We start from the raw sequence: 20,747 nt of genomic DNA, 5'->3' as shown, positions 1-20,747 counted from the left end.
CCAAGAGACATGTAGTGTTGAAATGACAGCTAGGATCAGTGTAGGGCTCTATAAATGGAGAGAAGCAGACATATTTAAGATATATTTGAAGGTACAGTACATAAGACTCAGTGATAAATCTGATGGGTGATATGTAAGAAAGAATGACTCTTGGTGTTAGCTTTTTGTTTTAAGTTTATTTATTTTGAGAGAGAGGGAGAGAGAGGGAGGGAGGGAGGGAGGGAGGGAGAGAGAGAGAGAGAGAGAGAGATCATTAGCAGGAGAGGGGCAGAGGGTGAGGGAGAGAGAATTCCAAGCAGGCTCCACGCTGTCAGGGCAGAGCCAGATCTGGGGATCGATGTCAGGAACCATGAGGATCATGACCTGAGGCAAAGTCAAGAGTCAGACACTTAACTCACTGAGCCACCCACGTGCCCATGCTTTTTATCAATTAGGAATATTTTTGTTTTAAGTTATGTTCTCCCTCTTGGATCTCTATTGTATTAATTCAGAGCATACTTTGTCAGTTTTCCCCACACTTCACCAGACTGTCAGTACAGTTGATTTATCTTCATCAGTGCTACTGTGCCCCTTCCTGGTAGATTATCACCCAACCCCCCCAAAGGAATTGACAACATGGGTTTGAACTGCACTGGTCCACTTATATGTGTATTTTTTTTTGATAAATACAGTACAGTACTATAAATGTATTTTCTCTTACTTATGATTTTAATGACATTTTCTTTTCTCTAGTACTTTAAGAATACAGTATAGATTACATGTAATATACAAAATATGTGTTAATCTACTGCTTATGTTATCAGTAAGGCTTCCAGTCAACAGTAGGCTATTAGTAGTTACTTACAGTGAAAGTCAAAAGTTATACTTGGGTTTTCATCTGCGTGGGGATTGGTTCCCCATTGTTCAAAGGTCAAAATCCAACCATCATTGAGCTGTATACCTTAAACTTATACAGTAATGTATATCAGTTATTTCTTAATATACAGTGGTGTATATCAATTATTTCTTACTAAAACTGGGGTAAAAATAACTCTCTCATTTCAATAGTAAAAAGGCAAATACTCAAGTTCTAAAGTGGGGAAAAAAAGATTGAAAATACCTTCATTCTCCAAAGAAGGTATATGGATAGCCAGTAAGTACATGGAAAGATACTCAGCATTATTAGTTACGAGGGAAATGCAAATCAAAACCACAATGAGGTATCAGTTCACACCATTAAGATGACTATTATCAAGAAGACATGCAGTTACAAGTGTTGGTGAGGATGTGGAAAAATGGAAACTCTCACACATTGCCAGTGAGGATATAAAGTAATACTGCCACTATGGGAAACAGTTGGCAGTAACTCAAAATATTATACATAGAGTTACTATATAACCCAGGAATTTCTACATATGAAACTTATAAAAACTGATGTATAAAAAATATATGAATAGTGGAAACAACCCAAATGTCCATCAACTGATGAAAGGATAAACAAAATGTGCTCTATCCATACATTGGAATACTGGGCGAGTTCCGGAAGATGGCGGCGTAGGAGGACGCTGGGCTCACCGCGCGTCCTGCTGATCACTTAGATTCCACCTATACCTGCCTAAATAACCCAGAAAACCGCCAGAGGATTAGCAGAACGGAGTCTCCGGAGCCAAGCGCAGACGAGAGGCCCACGGAAGAGGGTAGGAAGGGCGGCGAGGCGGTGCGCGCTCCACGGACTGGCGGGAGGGAGCCGGGGCGGAGGGGCGGCTCGCCGGCCAAGCAGAGCCCCCGAGTCGGGCTGGCAAAAGCGGAGGGGCCGGACGGACTGTGTTCCGACAGCAAGCGCGACTTAGCGTCTGGGAGGTCATAAGTTAACAGCTCTGCTCAGAAAGCGGGAAGGCTGGAGGACAAAGGGAGGGAGAGCTGCTGAGCCCCCAGACGGCAGAGCTCAGCTTGGCGGGGAACAAAGGCGCTCGCCAGCGCCATCTCCCCCGCCCATCCCCCAACCAAAATCCCAAAGAGAACCAGTTCCTGCCAGGGAACTTGCTCGCTCCGCGCAAACACCCAACTCTGTGCTTCTGCGGAGCCAAACCTCCGGCAGTGGATCTGACTCCCTCCCGCTGCCACAGGGCCCCTCCTGAAGTGGATCACCTAAGGAGAAGCGAGCTAAGCCTGCCCCTCCCGCCCCCGTGCACCTTGCCTAACCACCCCAGCTAATACGCCAGCTCCCCAGCACCACAAGCCTGGCAGTGTGCAAGTAGACCAGACGGGCCACACCACCCCACAGTGAATCCCGCCCCTAGGAGAGGGGAAGAGAAGGCACACACCAGTCTGACTGTGGCCCCAGCGGTGGGCTGGCAGCAGACATCAGGTCGGACTGCGGCCCCGCCCACCAACTCCAGTTATACACCACAGCACGGGGGAAGTGCCCTGCAGGTCCTCACCGCTCCAGGGACTATCCAAAATGACCAAACGGAAGAATTCCCCTCAGAAGAATCTCCAGGAAATAACAACAGCTAATGAACTGATCAAAAAGGATTTAAATAATATAACAGAAAGTGAATTTAGAATAATAGTCATAAAATTAATCGCTGGGCTTGAAAACAGTATACAGGACAGCAGAGAATCTCTTGCTACAGAGATCAAGGGACTAAGGCACAGTCACGAGGAGCTGAAAAACGCTTTAAACGAAATGCAAAACAAAATGGAAACCACGACGGCTCGGATTGAAGAGGCAGAGGAGAGAATAGGTGAACTAGAAGATAAAGTTATGGAGAAAGAGGAAGCTGAAAGAAAGAGAGATAAAAAAATCCAGGAGTATGAGGGGAAAATTAGAGAACTAAGTGATACACTAAAAAGAAATAATATACGCATAATTGGTATCCCAGAGGAGGAAGAGAGAGGGAAAGGTGCTGAAGGGGTACTTGAAGAAATTATAGCTGAGAACTTCCCTGAACTGGGGAAGGAAAAAGGCATTGAAATCCAAGAGGCACAGAGAACTCCCTTCAGACGTAACTTGAATCGATCTTCTGCACGACATATCATAGTGAAACTGGCAAAATACAAGGATAAAGAGAAAATTCTGAAAGCAGCAAGGGATAAACGTGCCCTCACATATAAAGGGAGACCTATAAGACTCGTGACTGATCTCTCCTTTGAAACTTGGCAGGCCAGAAAGGCTTGGCACGATATCTTCAGTGTGCTAAACAGAAAAAATATGCAGCCGAGAATCCTTTATCCAGCAAGTCTGTCATTTAGAATAGAAGGAGAGATAAAGGTCTTCCCAAACAAACAAAAACTGAAGGAATTTGTCACCACGAAACCAGCCCTACAAGAGATCCTAAGGGGGATCCTGTGAGACAAAGTACCAGAGACATCACTACAAGCATAAAACATACAGACATCACAATGACTCTAAACCCGTATCTTTCTATAATAACACTGAATGTAAATGGATTAAATGCACCAACCAAAAGACATAGGGTATCAGAATGGATAAAAAAACAAGACCCATCTATTTGCTGTCTACAAGAGACTCATTTGAGATCTGAGGACACCTTTAGATTGAGAGTGAGGGGATGGAGAACTATTTATCATGCTACTGGAAGCCAAAAGAAAGCTGGAGTAGCCATACTTATATCAGACAAACTAGACTTTAAATTAAAGGCTGTAACAAGAGATGAAGAAGGGCATTATATAATAATTACAGGGTCTATCCATCAGGAAGAGCTAACAATTATAAATGTCTATGCGCCAAATACCGGAGCCCCCAGATATATAAAACAATTACTCATAAACATAAGCAACCTTATTGATAAGAATGTGGTCATTGCAGGGGACTTTAACACCCCACTTACAGAAATGGATAGATCATCTAGACACACAGTCAATAAAGAAACAAGGGCCCTGAATGATACATTGGATCAGATGGACTTGACAGATATATTTAGAACTCTGCATCCCAAAGCAACAGAATATACTTTCTTCTCGAGTGCACATGGAACATTCTCCAAGATAGATCATATACTGGGTCACAAAACAGCCCTTCATAAGTTTACAAGAATTGAAATTATACCATGCATACTTTCAGACCACAATGCTATGAAGCTTGAAATCAACCACAGGAAAAAGTCTGGAAAACCTCCAAAAGCATGGAGGTTAAAGAACACCCTACTAACGAATGAGTGGGTCAACCAGGCAATTAGAGAAGAAATTAAAAAATATATGGAAACAAATGAAAATGAAAATACAACAATCCAAACGCTTTGGGATGCAGCGAAGGCAGTCCTGAGAGGAAAATACATTGCAATCCAGGCCTATCTCATACATTGGAATACTATTTGGCAATAAAAAAGAATGAAGTACTGACACACACAGTAAGGATGAACCTCAAAAACATTGTGTTAATGAAGAAAGTCAGGCAAAAGGCCACATATTATATGATTCCATTTATATAAAATGTCCAGAATAGGCAAACCTATAGAGATAAAAGTAGATTAGTGGTTTTCAGGAGCTGAGGGAAAATGTGAGGTGGGGGAGGGGAGTGATTATTAATGGGTTATAGGATTTATTCTTGGCATGATGAAATGTTCTAAAATTAGATTTTGTGATATTACACAATTTTTTAAGTACAATAAAAAACATTAAACTGTGTGTACATTTTAAATGAGTGAACTCTAAGTGATATAATTTATATATCAATAAGATTTCTTAAAAGTATATTCACAGCAAAACTGTAACAAAAGAAAACTGAAAATAATCTAAATATCATCAACAATAGAACAAATAAAGAAACTTGAATATGCATGCCCTACAATATCCACAGAAGTAGAAATGAGTGAGCTTTGTAAGGGCATAGAGAAAAACCACAAAAACATATCACTTAATAGGAGGAAGTTACAGAAGTACCCAGAATAATTCCATGTATGGAATTCAAATAGGTAAAACTAATCAAAGTAACTCTTCTTTGACTCAATTATTCACTTAAAGGGAAAAAAAATCCATGTCATAGTTAACAATTTGTCTATATTATAAAAAACTTTAATTTAATTTATTTATTTGTTTGTTTGTTTTTAAGTAGGCTTCATGTCCAGCATGGAGCCCAACACAGGACTTAAATTCATGACTCTGAGATCAAGAGCTGAGCTGAGATCAAGATTTGGATGCTTAAGTGACTGAGCCACCGAGACACCCCAAGAAGCTTTCATTTTTAAAGTTAAAGATCATTCTGCTGTGTAAAAAGCCTTCCTCTCTAAAAATAAGCCCTAGCAACGTCTTTATCTTCACTCTGTACTTTATTTTACCAAATTCTTATTCAATGAAAGTTAAAAGAAAATTAACAATCTCTTGACACCAGAAATGTCAACATAGGTGGTAAAAACTAAACATTACAAAAACATCCACTAAACATGGCAAACACAAGAGTCAGCCCGTATTCTATCCTACTGAGAGTGATAGCATGTTAACAGTACAAATGAGGGCAGGAGCTTCTATTCCAACTGGGCATGAAAGACTTCGTAGAGCTTCAGAGTATTTCAAGAACTTCTGCTTCAAATAGAAACAGGTTGTGAAATAGAGAACGTTTAAAAGCAAACTGTCTTTCTTTTGAGGCCATTTTCTCCTTTCACAATTCTCTGCTTACATATTTACAGTCTGATTAAATGAGAAATAAAACTACAGTGCTCCCACACTTACCAATTTTCCATGTGGTTTGCAAGATGATTTGGGTGGTATCGTTTCTGAAAGAGAAGCGAGGGACAAGACCAATGGGTTTCTGGGTTCGACTAACAGGAGATTCTGATTCAGTGAGGCTTAAACATGTGAATATTTTGAAAGGCACCACCAGAAATTTTAAGGAAACCACTGAATTATAGACTTCTTAAAGTCTATAAGTGACAGCCTGTGACAGTGCCAGTTTCACATTGTAAAATATGGTAACTGTGTAAAGCAACTAGCTAGTTAGCAACATCAGAATGGTACAGGGCTGGTCAAGTCATCATATCACAGATCTTGGAACATAAGCAGAGTCTGCTCTATGATAAGCAGAATAGCTGTCTTATCTAGTAAGAAAAACTGAAATCACACTCCAGTAGGAAGGCCCAACATTTGTTGAACATAAAATCAGTAACCAGAATGCATTCCTTAAGTAATGTACATTCCTCAAGGTACTTACTCCCAGGGAAAATGAGAAATTACATGATAAGGAGTTCTCATTCTCCAGGTATGTGCTAATATTTTTCTTCTAGATAGGTGTAAATAATCTCTACATTGTGATTGGGTCCCAGTTTTTACCCAAAGATTTTTATGCCTTTTTGCAAAAATGGACATTAGGAAACAAGAGAAAATTGTTAAGATCCAGATTTCTCTATTTCTCTTAATGTGGCAATGAAGCAGTAGCACAGTATGTAAAACAAAAAAACAAAACAACAACAACAACAAAAAAAAACCAAATAGCTGGAACTAAGGCAAAAACAGCTAGAACTAACTGAATATTTTATCCATTTGTGGTTATTTAGATAATAGTCATCTCCTACAGACTTCACAGAAATTTTATAAGAAGTAATCTGATTTTTGTTAATGGTTTTCTCATAAGGTCTTCAAATTCCTTTCAAGGGTAGATTCTCTCCTGGGTTTTCCATGGATGCCACTTCCTACAGACATATGTTCATGAAGGGCCAGAGGAATTACCCAAATAGGATGGAAAGAGGGCCAAACACAGTAGTCCAGGCATGTGACAGAGCTGAACCTTTTTTGGTATCTACCAGTTCCCATCCCCAGTGCCACCAGGCCCCTCTCCAACAGAGCAGGCCTACTGGTCTGATCATACTTCCTCTAGGCTATACATCACAAAGAGGAGGTTTTCTCTCATCCTCTTATTTCTACCTGGGACTGATTCATTGGTTTAACTTCTCAACTTCCTTTGGAAAGGAAGTTACATAAATAAAAACTTTCTTCTTGTTAGGGCATGTTGACTAAAATAAAGTTATCTTTGACTCCCAATATATTTTGAGAGGACAAATGCTAACAATTAAACACTACATAGCAATATGCCTTTTGGATTTTATTCTTTCAAGAAGAGGAAGAATATGAGAATAAGAAAACATACAACTTGTTTAAAAAATGGCCAAAGAGTTTAACAGATACCTCACCAAAGAAGATATATAAATGGCAAATAAGCTTACAAAGAAATGCTCCACATCATATATCATCAGGGGAAAAAAAAAATTAAACAACAACGAGATACTACTATACACCTATTAGAATGGCCAAAATCTGGAACACTGACAACACCAAATGCTGGCAGGGATGTAGAGCAATAGGAACTCTCATTCATTGCTGGCGGGAATGCAAAAGGGTACAACCACTTTGAAAGATAGTTTGGCAATTTCTTACAAAATTAAACACACTTTTACCACAAGATCCAACAATTGTGCTTCTTGGTATTTATCCAAAGGAGTTGAAAACTTCTGTCCACACAAAAACCTACACATGGATATTTATTGAAGTTTTATTTATAATTGCCAAAAGTTGGAAGCAACCAAGATTTTTTTAGCAGGTAAATGGAAACTATGGTACATACAGACAATGTAATATTATTCAGTGCTAGAAAGAAAAGAGCTATCCAACCATGCAAAGACATGGAGAAACCTTAAGTTCATATTTCTAAGGGTCATTTCATTCCAGGTGTGTGTGTGTGTGTGTGTGTGTGTGTGTGTGTGTGTTACCTTATTGTGGAAGAGAAATATGGAAGTATACCAATGGCATTCTGGTTTAGTGCAAGAGTGATAACCTGATCTAAAACTACATCCACAATTTCACCTCCCATTTTTTTTTCCTTCTTTCTTCCTCTCTTATCTCTTCCCGTATTCTTCTCTACAGTGTAGTCTTCTTTTCTAAATCTATGATGCTTTTTGGGTCATTCAGCAGTTTTCATAATTCTCCTTGAAGATTTTGGTCCTTGGAGCACATATATTCTTTCAGTCCCAGTTAATAAATATACCTTCATAACCTTCTTGGCTTAATAATATGAGAAACAATAGAATATGAGAATAATCTAACTGGAAATTAAGCATCATTAAAGAATGGAAGGACAAATAAACCATGAAAAGTATTTATATGTCCAGTTTAAAATCCTTGCTCAAATGATCAACTGCTGAAATAAGGATAAAGTAATTAACTTTATAAATTCAGCTAGCAAGACATATTTCTCCAAAAAGAATGAAAAGAGGAGCACCTGGGTGGCTCAGTCATTTGAGTGTCTGGCTCTTGATTTCAGCTCAGGTCATGATCTCAGGGTCGTGGGATCTAGCCCACGTGATGGGATTCTGCATGAGATTCTCTCTTTCCCTCCACGCCCCCACCCAAACAAAACAAACAAACAAAAAACAAAAGAATAAAAAGAAAATGGAAAATTGGCCTTTACATTTTAAAAACACATTTTTCTTTCAAAATCGAATAAGGGAAAACTCTTATATTTTTGATGAGCTAATTTTGTTAAAACAAATATAATTAGGCCATGCTTTGAAAAATTTTAAGTGATAACCTTCTATGGATACAGAAATGAACCCCACTCCCAACAAGAATTAATTTTTGCCCTCTTAAAAAGTCTTTTTCCTTTTGTCTTTAAAAGCTCTTTAATCAGCAACTGAGTGAGAACAAGTAAAACGTAATAACAGAGTAGATGATGAACCTGAAGAGTGGGGGAGCACCCAGAAAACCAATAAATATTCATTGGAAGGCACTGCAGACCAGCTTAAGAACAGAAGCTGAAACTGGCAGTTTTTAAAGCTAAAAACAGGTGAGAGGATGAAGTATCTAGTAAACTTTGAAGAGACCCAAGTAGTCTATGAACTTCCAGAAGTGATCAGCTGGGGCTCTCTTCCAAGACAGAGACCACACAGGGAGGAGATCAAGTTAAGCAGGATAGTGACAACTGAGACAAAGGAGGAGAAAAAGCTTATGGGAAGAAACCAGGAAACCTCAGGAAGGAAGTCACCATATTACTTAATACTACCTAAAAACAACAGAAAAAGAAACTAGAAGCTAGAAATACTTCCTGAGTCATCTCCTTCTAAAAGTTGAGAAAAACTAATTTCTCATAAAATTTGGAAAGATGAGGACTGAGGTCAAATCTTATACCTTATGAAAAGGAAAAAAGAGAATAAAGGAGCAGAAAAACCGTACCAATAATGAAAGCATGCCAAAGGATGTGCCCATATATCAGACCAAAACTACTTCAAAATGAGCAAATAGACATTAAGAAATGGTACAAGACATGAAAAAACAATATCAGAATCATAAAAAAAACCCTCAGAAATAAAGTGACAGGACTCATACAAGAAATAAAAATAAGTTTTAAAAAACCATTTCAGTAATGAGGAATAAACAGAAGGAGCAAAAACCATTTCAGTAATGAGGAACACAGGAGGAGCAAAAAAGCAAATAAACATAATACATAATGCCTGAACAGAATTATAAGGTGAAAAGAAATATGTTAAAAATTAGAAAGGAATGGAAGACATACATCAAAAAGGAACAGACAAAGTTAAAAAGGATTTAAGAGACAGTGACAAATACTAAACATAAACAAAGAGACCCAATACTGATAACAGGAGCCTCTGAAAAAAAGAATACCTAAGCAAGGTTTGAGAACATTTGCCAAAAATTGAAAACTCAATAAAACTTCCCTTAAACTCTCTGAAACTACATATCGAGATTCATAATTATCAATACCGAGACATATGCTAGCAAAATGGTTGGACTTTGAAGAAAAAGAGAAATGCCCTTTGAGCACTTTTTAAAAACTGAGCAAGGGACTTATAAAGAAAAGGAAATTAGATATTCATCAAATTAATTATCTTTTGGCACTGTTTTATGCTACAAAGAAAATGCTGTTAACATATATAGTTAAGACATTCTAAGAAAGAAAATGTAAGCCAAGGATTTTACCCAGCCCAAACTGACTTTCAAATATAAAGAACAATTGATATCAATGTGCAAAAAGTTAGCGACTGTGTTCCCACGAGCCCTCCTGAGGATCCACTAGAGAGCAAGCTTCCAACAACCTGTATAGCCAGAGAGAGATTACCATAAGACACTAAAAAAATTTTATTTAAGCATTAAATAGTTTCATGTAGAACTACAACTAAATGACGATTAAAAGGAGAGAGTATACTACCTGATGACTCTAAGCTCAGACGACACAGATAGTAGAATCATTTTAAAAGGAGGGAAGGGAGAGAGAGAGAAAGAAGAGCATATGCAGAGCACATTTTTAACTGTTTGGAGTAATCATTGTTGGTAATAGCATTAGCACTGCTATTATGAATGTGTTGCGGTACAATGTGGAATAAAGCAAGGGGATAATTACAGGATGTTCAGCTTGGAAGAAAGGAGATGAAGGCATAGTAGAAAAGAAGCTAAGTAAAAACCCAGTAATACTGAGGTATCCATAGTGCTCAGCTTGTGGTCTTGAAAGATCATTTCCACTAAAATAAACCAGGGCTTTTTAGAGCATGCCCTCAATAGGGTGGTATCACCTCCCTCACCACCAAGGAAGAGAAATTTGATTTCTTGGGGGATGAAAAAACTCTTTTAATACAGTGGTTTGTGGTCTTCCAAAGCTCAACTCTACCTAAAAAAATCTCATCTCTTAATATTTTATTTCTTTAATTAAGAATACATTAATTTAACTTTAATTTTCTCTTGGGGGTGGTGATGATTTTTTAAAAGGTTGAGAGATAGATACCATCTCAGAAAAAGAGTTGATTCTGGGACTAGGGAGGAAATACATAAAATAAATCTGGAGTATTTTGTCATGCCAGAGAGGAGGAAGCTATGAAAGATTATTAGGGTTATGTCAGGAGGACTCAAGAACCAACTTAAAGAGGCTCCCATCTGCCAAAGATGGACAATTTGAGCTTCACTAAAGATAATAATAGCAATGGACTGAAATCAGCCAAATATATTTGAATCCATCAATTCATAATGATACTAAAAAGTAGTCATTAGTCACCTTCAGAGATGGAATATGGAACTAATTCATTATTTCATATCCTACGTTTTTATTAGGTACTATACCATTATTTTGTGAACTCAGTGAATTACGAGATACAGATTACTCCCGTTACAAAAATAGAGACAAACAGACATAAAGTTTCTCCCCCACCCCACCACCCCATGGTCTTTCCAAATACCAATTAGAGTTTTACCAAAGGGACTAGACCTGAGTCATGTCAGGCTTCTGGATCCATCTTCCAAATACTAGGCCAAGAAATAAAATTGATTTTTAAAAAATTATGAGTTTTTGTCAAAAGGATACAGAACAGCTATAAGTTCTGACTAGCCAAAACTGCATCAATTTGAGCATCAAAATAAATGATAGCAATGGGTTTTAATTGTTGAATAAGATAATAATCCACGTGTAGTGCCAATAGAAAGGAAGGAAGGGGAAAAAGGGAAGAAGGAAGGAAGGAGGAGAGAGAAAAAGGAAGAGCAATTTATAGTAATACAGTTATTTAGAAAAGAATGATGGAATTAAAAACTGCAGCCATGGCAGTAATAATTAAATCATGCAAACATCAACAACAGATGATAAAACTAATAGGAGAGTTTGCTGAGAAACATGACATTTACATAATCTCAACACATCTCCCCACAAAGTACTTACTAATTAAAAAGGGATTAAAAATAGGTACTTCACTGTAAAGAAAACTAAACCTTTACAATAAAGAAACCTTAACCAAGTGATTCAATTTAGCATTACCAACAAAGGGGAAAATTGACATTGTATGGCTCCTGATGTGATACACCGAGCAAAACAAAGCACCTGTATAATATTTCTGCTGAAAATACATAAATGGAATTGCATAATGAGGAAACAGCAGACTCCTAAATTGAGGGACATCCAACAAAAACAACCGTAACAACAAAAACTGACCTGTATTCTCCTAAAATGTCAAGATCGTAAAAGACAAGAAAATATTTAGAGACTATTCTAGACTGAATAAAAATGAAGAGACAAGACAACTAAAAAGCAACATATGATCCTGAATTGAGTCCTGAATCCATTGTTAGAAAGGGCATCCATTGGGGCCAATTAGCAAAATTTAAACAAGGTCTCTGGATTAGATGCTAAAGTTGTGTCAATGTTAATTTTCTTATAAAGATGGTTATATTGTGATTACCTAGGTTGTATTGTGATTTTTTTTTTAGAAACTGCATACTAAAATATATAAGGAAAATGGCACATCTTGCCTGTAACTCACTTTTAGTTGATTCAGGAAAAAGGAATAGCGCATGTATATGTGTGCACACACTTGAAGAGACAGAGACAATGACAAAGCAAATGTGGTAAAATGTTAACATTTGGTAAAACCAGGTAAGGATATAGGATGGTTCTTTGGCTATTCTCATAACTTCTTTGAAAACTACATACTACTTCAAAATAAAAGGTTAAGAAAAAGCCTCTCTGTTAAACAACTCTTGGGTCAAAGAGGAAATGAAAACCAAAATTGCAGATTATCTTTTTAAGAAAATAATAAAAACACTGTATTATAGCCAATGAAGAAAACCTATGGTCTCAAATATTTATATTGCTAATTAAAAAAAATCTAAGTATTACATTCAAGAAATTAGAAAAGGCAAGCAAAATAAATCCATGAGAAAGCAATATAACAAACATAAAACCAGTGGTTAATAAATTAGAAAAAAAAAGAAAATGAGTAGAACTAATAAATAAAAATCAGGTTAACAAAATAAAAACAATAAAATAACCCATGAACAAATTTATTCAAAGAAACATGCAAGTTACAAAACAGCATATAGTATATATTCCATACTTCCCATGTCCTGCCTCACACTCTCTTGACTCAGCTTTGACTGCAGTCATTGCTGTGGTAAGTAATGCACACAGGTTCACCCTATTCCTCAGTTCACCATGAGGTGTTCTGGAGCTATGGCCAAGATAAAACAATCCATCTGAGAGCTGACAGAATTCCCAATTTACTGGCATAAGATCCAAAGCAATCTCTTACAGTGAAGGAGATACACAAGCAGGCATATGTCCACAGACAAACAGAACAATGGAATAGTTTATTAAAGGCTCTGCTAAGCTGCCAGTTCCAGAAAGACATGGTGTGAGGTTGGGGGACTCTCCTTCCAGATGTAGTTATGTGTATTGATCTATATAAGTTATGCTGTCCACACCTGGAATCTGAGAAACAGGGTGCCAGTAGGACTGGCCTCTCTCACCATTATTCCCGTGACCAATTTGCAGAATTTGTGTTTTCTGTCCCCTCAACTTTATTCTCGTCTGGACACTTGCTTCCAGAAATGCAGTAAGGGTTCCACCGAAGTTGAAGCTTTGACTACCATGAGGACTTTGTGAAAACAGGTAAAGAAAGGAATCACCATATTGGTGGAGATAACTGACTCTAAATACCCGAGGGGCAAGGTTTGCTGTTACACAATGAGAGCAAGAGGAGTATGTGTGAAACCCAGCAAAATCACTGGGATAATATGTTTCCATATTCAGTGTTCTGATAAATTTCAGCTGAAGAAAGAGAGCTAAAAATATTGAACACTCAACATATATGTCAGGCATTTGTTTTACATGTACTTTCCCACAAAATCTTTTTTTTTAAGTTTATTTATTTATTTACTTATTTATTTTGAGAGAGAGAGAAAGCACGAGTCAGGGAAGGACCGAGAGAGGGGAAGAAAGAATCTCGAGCAGGCTCCATGTTGTCAGTGCAGCCTGATGTGGGGCTCGAACTCACCAACGAAGAGATCATGACCTGAGCCCAAGTCAGAAGCTTAATCGACTGAGCCACCCAGGCACCGTTCCCACAAAATCTTTATAACAATCCTAAGGTATAGAAATTATTTCCTTCACTTACCATAGAGAATGACAGGGCAGAGTAAACCCAGATTTGTCTGACATCAGAATCTGTGTCCTTTAACCATCTCACTCCATCTTAGGGCACTGAGAGGAAATTCGAGACATGGCGCCATCCTCACAAGAACACTGTTGTGAAAAATCTCCATCTGTGACATCCATAGATGTCATCCACACTTGAAAAATCCTATGCAAAATAGTAAAATCAATGCATTTAGACTCTGGACTACTCCAGCCTCTTTCTCCTTAACTGATTTAGAAACTCGCCTTTTACAGGCTTACACTGCTGTTAGATCACCCCTTTATTGACCAGATAGCTAGCCCAGGCCTATTCCTAATTCTGTAAAGCTACCTCCTGCTCCATTCCCACGTTTTGTTGAAATTACCATAACTTTGTTGTCATAGGTCCAACTGAATGTCATAAAAACAATTTTAAAGGTTGACTCATACTAACATATGACCAATATACATAGCTCTGGAAACAAGTTTAAAAACAATGCTATTATACCATCACTAAAAGTGAAGACTAGCTATAATTTCCTTCAAAAGACCTAATATAGTACTATAGTACAGTAGAGAGATACATGAAGATATTCTAAAGCCATTCTATGTGGTAAATAAATTAATTAAGCATAGTACATTTATTTAGAAAATGATTACAATTGTCCATGGACAAAGTTAGTGAATTTAGAATTACTACATCTTAGAACAAATATGGTCAACATAATTCAGTGTGTTCCTTACCCTAGAGAAGCCAAACAAAGATACCAGAAGAGAGCAATGGCCTTACAAGAGCACAATCTCTCTAGATAATAAAAATTTTATGTAAGAAGAATGGGCAAAACAGGTATTAATAGGCAGGAACACATCACAGTTCCAAACGAATATATTCACTCAGTTTCTCACTTTGAGCCCCAGAAGGCACCATCAACAAGTCTTCTTATCCCACAGAAGAAATTTAATATTTATCTTTCTATTAGGCTTATACCAACTACCTAAATAATACAATACACTGGAGAAGCCATGAATAATAGCATGGATTTTAAAAGCTGTATAAGGTAAATAATCCCTTTTCTGCTTGGAAAACAAAGCTAAAACCTCTGACAACAAGCATATTACTGAGTACTTTCTGGACACAATGCTCATTAAACAAGTATTTACTGAGTACCTACTATGTACTATACCAGACATTATGCTTAGATCCTGAGGCTACAGTTGATGGTAAAAGCCTCTCAGCCCCTGGTGATCCCTACACCTCCAGTTATTCATCCTGTGTAATCCCCTCCCCTTGAGTATGAGCTAGACCTAGTGACTCCCTTCTAATGAACAGAAATGACAAAAGTGATTGGATGTCACTTCCGAGATTAGGCCATAAGGATACTGTGGCTTCTGTCTTGGATTCTCTCTCTCTCTCTCTCTCTCTCTCTCTCTCATCAGTCACCTTAGGGAAAGCCACCAGCCATGTAAGGAGGCAGCCAGGCCCATATAAATTAGCCTGGAAGTAGATCACCCAGGTCCGCCAACTACCACAGGAGTGAGCTTGAGAGATCCTTCAGCCCAACCTCAGGAGAGATCCTGAGCCAGAGACACCCAGCTACACCACACACAAATTTCGAACCCACAGAAACTGTAAGGTAATAAATGCGTGCTGTTTTAAGCTGCTATATATGGGGTTAATTCGTTAAGCAACAACTGAGAACTATTACACAATGGTTTATAACACAAACAAGGTCCTTACCTAAGTAGAGCTTACAACTGAGTGGGTAGAGATGGATAATAAACACAGACATAGATAATATAATTTCACATAATTTTAAATGCTATGGAGAAAGTCAAACAAAGTAACGGGATACAGGCTGACTGCATAAGTGAATGGAAAAGGAAGACCTCTCTGCAGAGACCAGAGCGAAGTGGGCCTTTGCATTCGAGGTGAAGTATAAGTGCTATTATAATGAGTTAAATGAAAAGGTAGGTATGAGAATCCAGCTAGCTCCTTTTAAACCAAACATTAAAGAAATTTGCAAAACTATAAAGCAATGCCATTCTTTTTAATAATTTTTGTTTTGAAAAACACAGTTTTAATTAAAATGTCGGGTAACATGCATTATTGTCTTTAAATGAACTAATAAATATGTTTAAATTTTGTTTAAATTTCTAATATAATAAATATAAACAGCTATAACTCACACAAACAAAGTCTTTTGAGGATCCTCAACAATGTTTAGGAGTGTAAATAGGTGCTGAGACCAAAATGCAGAACTGCTGGTGTGGAGTACTGTAGCAAATGCTATGGAGCATGGATCTCATTCTATGTTGAATGGCATAAAAATTCCATTGAAGGATTTTTAAGCAGGAAGATATGATCTGATTTAAGTTCTTAGAGGTTATCTGGAGTTCTGTAAGGAGAATGGACTACATGGGAGAGAAAGGTGGAAACCTGGCAGTACTTGGCAAATAATTACCCACACATGTTTTCAGGCAGACCTGAAGAGGATAGTTCTGAAACTGGGGGCTTGGATTTTTTACATCAGAAAAAAAAAAAAATCCCATGTGAAAATAACCGGTATCTCTATTATGCAACTTAAGATGTGCTACTATCATATTAATTTAAAAATAAAGGAATAAACAAATCCTGATGATTTTCAATGCAACATGGAATTTCCTTTCATTTTTTCCTCAGGCCCTGGAGATTTATTTCAAGCCCTTATGTTGTACTCTGTGGACTTTACCTAGGCACACCATATAATTTCTAAGCAAAATAGCAAATTACACTTTGGTGACATTTTCTGCAAGATGAAACAATCAGAAAATAGGGCTACCTGCTGGCTACATTCGGCTTTGCTTTTGCCATTATGAAATTCATGCTTCTATAAATTGGCAGTAATAGAATTTCACCTACCTTATAAATAGCACTTTTCAAGTTGGATAAAATGTTATCTCCAACAGCGGTGTGCCACAGAAATAGAAAACAAACAAATCAAACAAAAAGCCCTCTAATTTTTGCATTGTTGGATGAAATGTGGTGGGCTTTTTTTCCTGCCAACTATCAACCCACAGAAACAACAGGATCTAGTCTGAAGTTCTATAAAGATTTCAGTTAAGATGAATGACTATGGATGTTTTAGATATCTTTACTGAACTTTTCTGCCAACTTCAATGAATACTCACTCAACACTGTCAATGACTAGTAAGCCCTAGCTTGATTTTTCTCCCATAAGTAATATTACAGAAAATATAGCTAAAATATTAGCAAAAACAGAAATTATATGTCTTCCCAAATTATAGGAATTTCTGATCTTGTTCATATCTTCCTCTGTGAATTAAAACACCAAGGTAAGTACCTACCTAGTGTAACCTAAATATAGTAACACATCTTACTCATTAACATTAGTAATCTCCCTTTTTACCTTTAGAAATGTAAAAAATAAAAACAAACAAAAAAAAACCTCCAATAATTTTATTTTCTCTGAGTAGAAAAGAAAAATCTGCATAGCAAAAGAATAAAATGTAACACCATAAAGAGAAAGGAAAACCTGCTAAGGATTTGGTGTAGTATGCCTGATTTGGGCAACAGGGTACTATTTTAGCTTACATTGCTCAGCCTAGCTTTCAACACAGGGAAAAGTAAGCAGAAGAAAGATCAGATTTTTAAAATTCTCTTTGGGCCAGCCTCAGGTAAGCAATTTTAATATAGCTATTGACCAGTGGAAGAAGAGAAATTATTTTCCTGGACATGTGATTACAAAATCAAATGTGGAATAAATGCAAACAAACCTGATATTAAAAGGCATAGCTTCTATGAAATGAAAGTGTGATTATTTTTTAAGCACTCTTTCCAACTTAATGAAATTTACCAGAGTGAATTTTAAATAGTATGTCTGAAATAGCACTTTATTTGCAGAAATTCATTTCATGCAAATTTTCAAAACTGTATTTAAAGTAAAGCACATCGGGCTTATTAAATTATGTGCATGATAGCTAGAACAAGGAAACCCTGGAAGTCAGTTTAATTTCCTTCTACTTCTCCCCTTCTCATATCCTTTTCTTTCACTCTTATTGACAGGCTCTCAAGACCCCACTGTTCCTGCTCTGTGGGGTGATAATTGCCATATGAAGCAGGAAGCTTTAAACAGAAGAGGAATTAAGTATGCCAGGGCCAAGCTTACCTATGGAAGCTGCCATCATCGTGTGATTTTAAAAGTTCCAAAAGACCTCCTTGCCCTCCCTCCCAAATTTTGCCCACTGGCTTCTACTTCAGAGCCAGAAATTGCCATAATTTCTACTCATTGACCCAAGGAAGTGAAGACTCTTACCTAAATACCAATATTATATATGAGAAAGAGTGTAGCAAGGTTTAAGTGGAAGGATAAAGAATGAACGTATAAGAGTTGTGAACTTGGCACATCAGTGGGAGACTCTGAAATCCAAGCTAATTAAAGTGGAAATTTCATCTACAATACACTTGGTAAGGGTGAAATGAGGTAGATATAGGGTCAGTAAACTGGAATCTTGGTAGATAAGTAACATGGTGAGTAATGAGTGTTCAATTTCCAGAGAAAAATGAATCTTCTCACTGGAGCAGAAGTCCAAAGTCTTGAGAAAAGCTGATTCAGGAGATACAGGGAAAACTAGGCACCAAAGAAGCAAATCAGAGATAGGTCAGATGAGTTTTTCCCTGGGGACATCTTAAAGGCATCAGACAACTTCCTAATTGATAACAGATAATATGATCAACTTTTACTCAAACATTTGAGATCACAGCATAGAAGTAAAGTGGAGTTGTCTAGTTGGTTGATAGTAAGTATCTGTAACTTAAAAGACCAAACAAGACTGATGACCTAAGAGAAAAAAATTACAACTCATCCACAGTGAGTTGATGGAGTGACATCACCAGGAAAATATATTAAAGAGTAAGACAGAGAATATAGCTGCAAAGACCAGGAGTAGCTACTGAGCTAGAAAAGGGGCAAGAGAAAGATTTTGAGATGAAAAAGAGGAGCCAGAAGGGTCTAGAAAACTAAAGGAAGAAAAAAAATTTCAAGAAAAGTGTAGACAACAGTGTCGATAGTTGGAGAGAAGCAGACAGAATAAGGACTCTGAGTAGAGTAAGATGGAGGGCACTGATGAGCTTTCATTGCATAGATTCAGTCGAATATAACAGGCAGGATAGGCTGTGTAAAAAGAAGATGGAGGCACAAAATATAATCTACTCACTGGCCATTAAAGGAAATAGAAAACCGGATGATAACTCAAGGAAGCAGTGATGTCAAGGGAAGAATTTTCTCATGGTAGAGGAGACCAAAAAGAGAAAGTAGATCTTATTTTCTCCTTTTGGCTTGAAGGTAAATAGTGAGCACAAGTAGGCAAGACATGTTTTGGCCACAGGTCCCTTTAGAAAACAAACTGGGACAAAATTAACTCCCCCTCAAAAGTAACAGATGTCGGTGTCTCTGCCAGATACATTGTTAAGGAATGAAAGACGTTTCTGCAAATACTCCTCACTCCATTGCACCCCATCCCACTCCCGCCCTGCAGACACTGTGTGCTTTCTAGCAGTTTCCCACCCACAGGACCTCCGTTCAGCCCTTTCCTGCATCAGGCCTGGTGGTGGTAAGACCCATTCACCTCCTCTGTTTCAGCTGAGCCATCTGCTTGCCTCTAAACCAAGGTTTCCCAGCTTCTGCACTATTGTCATATTGAACCAAATACTTTTTGTTGCCGTGGGGGTGGGACTTCCTGTGCATTGTAGGGTGCTTAGAAGCCTCCCTGGCCTCTCCCCACTAAATGTCAGTAGCATGCTCTCCTACAGTCCCAACGATTAAAAAAGTCTCCATATAGCGTCAAATGTTCTGGGGACAAAATATTTCAATGCCACATGGAGAATCACTGCTACAGACACTTCTTTCTCTTGATTCTTCCTAGAGTTCAATACACACACCCTCTCCCACCCAGTTTCTCCCACATTTCCTGTCTCTGAAACAAGCAAATGACACTTTTTTCTTTCCAACAATTTTTCACAAGTCTAAACAAATACAATCCTGAAAAATTCCACTTTCAAGTATGCTAACGAAATGGCCATGCCCTTAGATTCCAGGGGAGTGTGATGGGAAAGGAGAGCTGCAGGTTCCATGCTCCCTTCCTGGGATTCCTTCTTGGCTAAGCCTGGGATATGGCTGCATCCCAATTATGGTGACACTGGATGCCAGACCCACCTCCTGATTCACAGTCTTGGACACACATAAAGGTTGCACAGCCATTAGATCCGGTAGGTTGGCTTCATTATTTCTTGTCAGGTTTTGGCCTCGCGGTCCCCCCTTTTTGCCAAAAATTTCAGTGTAGTTTCTTGGCAGTTTGTTCTTCTTTTGCTAGTCCTCTAACCTCTATCCTTCCGATATTCGGATTGCCCAAGTTTTGGTCATTATTTATAGACCTTGTATCACATGTAGAGACTTATGGCTCCTAGCCCTCATCCAAACAGGAGAGTGAGGAATAGCATCTCCCATTAGACTCCAAGTCCCCCTCCTTGGCCCCAGGCTGCCCTGCAATGACCTGTGCTCACTCCTTTAGTCTTCCAGGTGGTCTCCAAGGCTCTGGCTGTGTGATCGAGCCCTCTCCCCAGTCTCATTTTTCTCTGCACTTTTCATTTGACTAAAACATGTTTTTGAGTGTTGAAACTAGTTTGAAATGTTAGACTTCAATAAATTCTTCCCACAGTCCAAGCAAGGAAGTACATCCTTGCTCAGTTAAAGTGAAAAAATAACAGATACATATTGAGTCTAATAAATTATTAATAAATTTCTAATGGATGACACTTGCTCCACCACTTTTCAAAAGCCTCTCTGAGTCATTATTTATGTCCTTTCCCTCATCCCTC

At 37.9% G+C, this 20,747-nt stretch overlaps 1 long non-coding RNA gene across 1 annotated transcript in view; it reads right to left on the bottom strand.

Annotated features, from left to right (window-relative positions):
- Nucleotides 1-224: 224 nt before the first annotated feature.
- LOC131509400 (uncharacterized) overlaps nt 225-20,747 on the bottom strand; it is a 61,499-nt gene continuing 40,976 nt past the window's right edge. The window contains exons 5-6 of the long non-coding RNA XR_009260469.1: nt 5,671-5,714; nt 225-363 (exon numbers count right to left, since the gene is read on the bottom strand). This is a non-coding gene — a long non-coding RNA (uncharacterized LOC131509400). The remainder of the gene's footprint in view (nt 364-5,670; nt 5,715-20,747) is intronic.

The sequence above is a fragment of the Neofelis nebulosa genome, chromosome 1, assembly GCF_028018385.1.
Source record: "Neofelis nebulosa isolate mNeoNeb1 chromosome 1, mNeoNeb1.pri, whole genome shotgun sequence".
Classification (NCBI taxonomy): domain Eukaryota; kingdom Metazoa; phylum Chordata; class Mammalia; order Carnivora; family Felidae; genus Neofelis; species Neofelis nebulosa.
The sequence above is the reverse complement of the archived record's forward strand: the minus strand, read 5'-3'. Positions and strand labels throughout refer to the sequence as shown.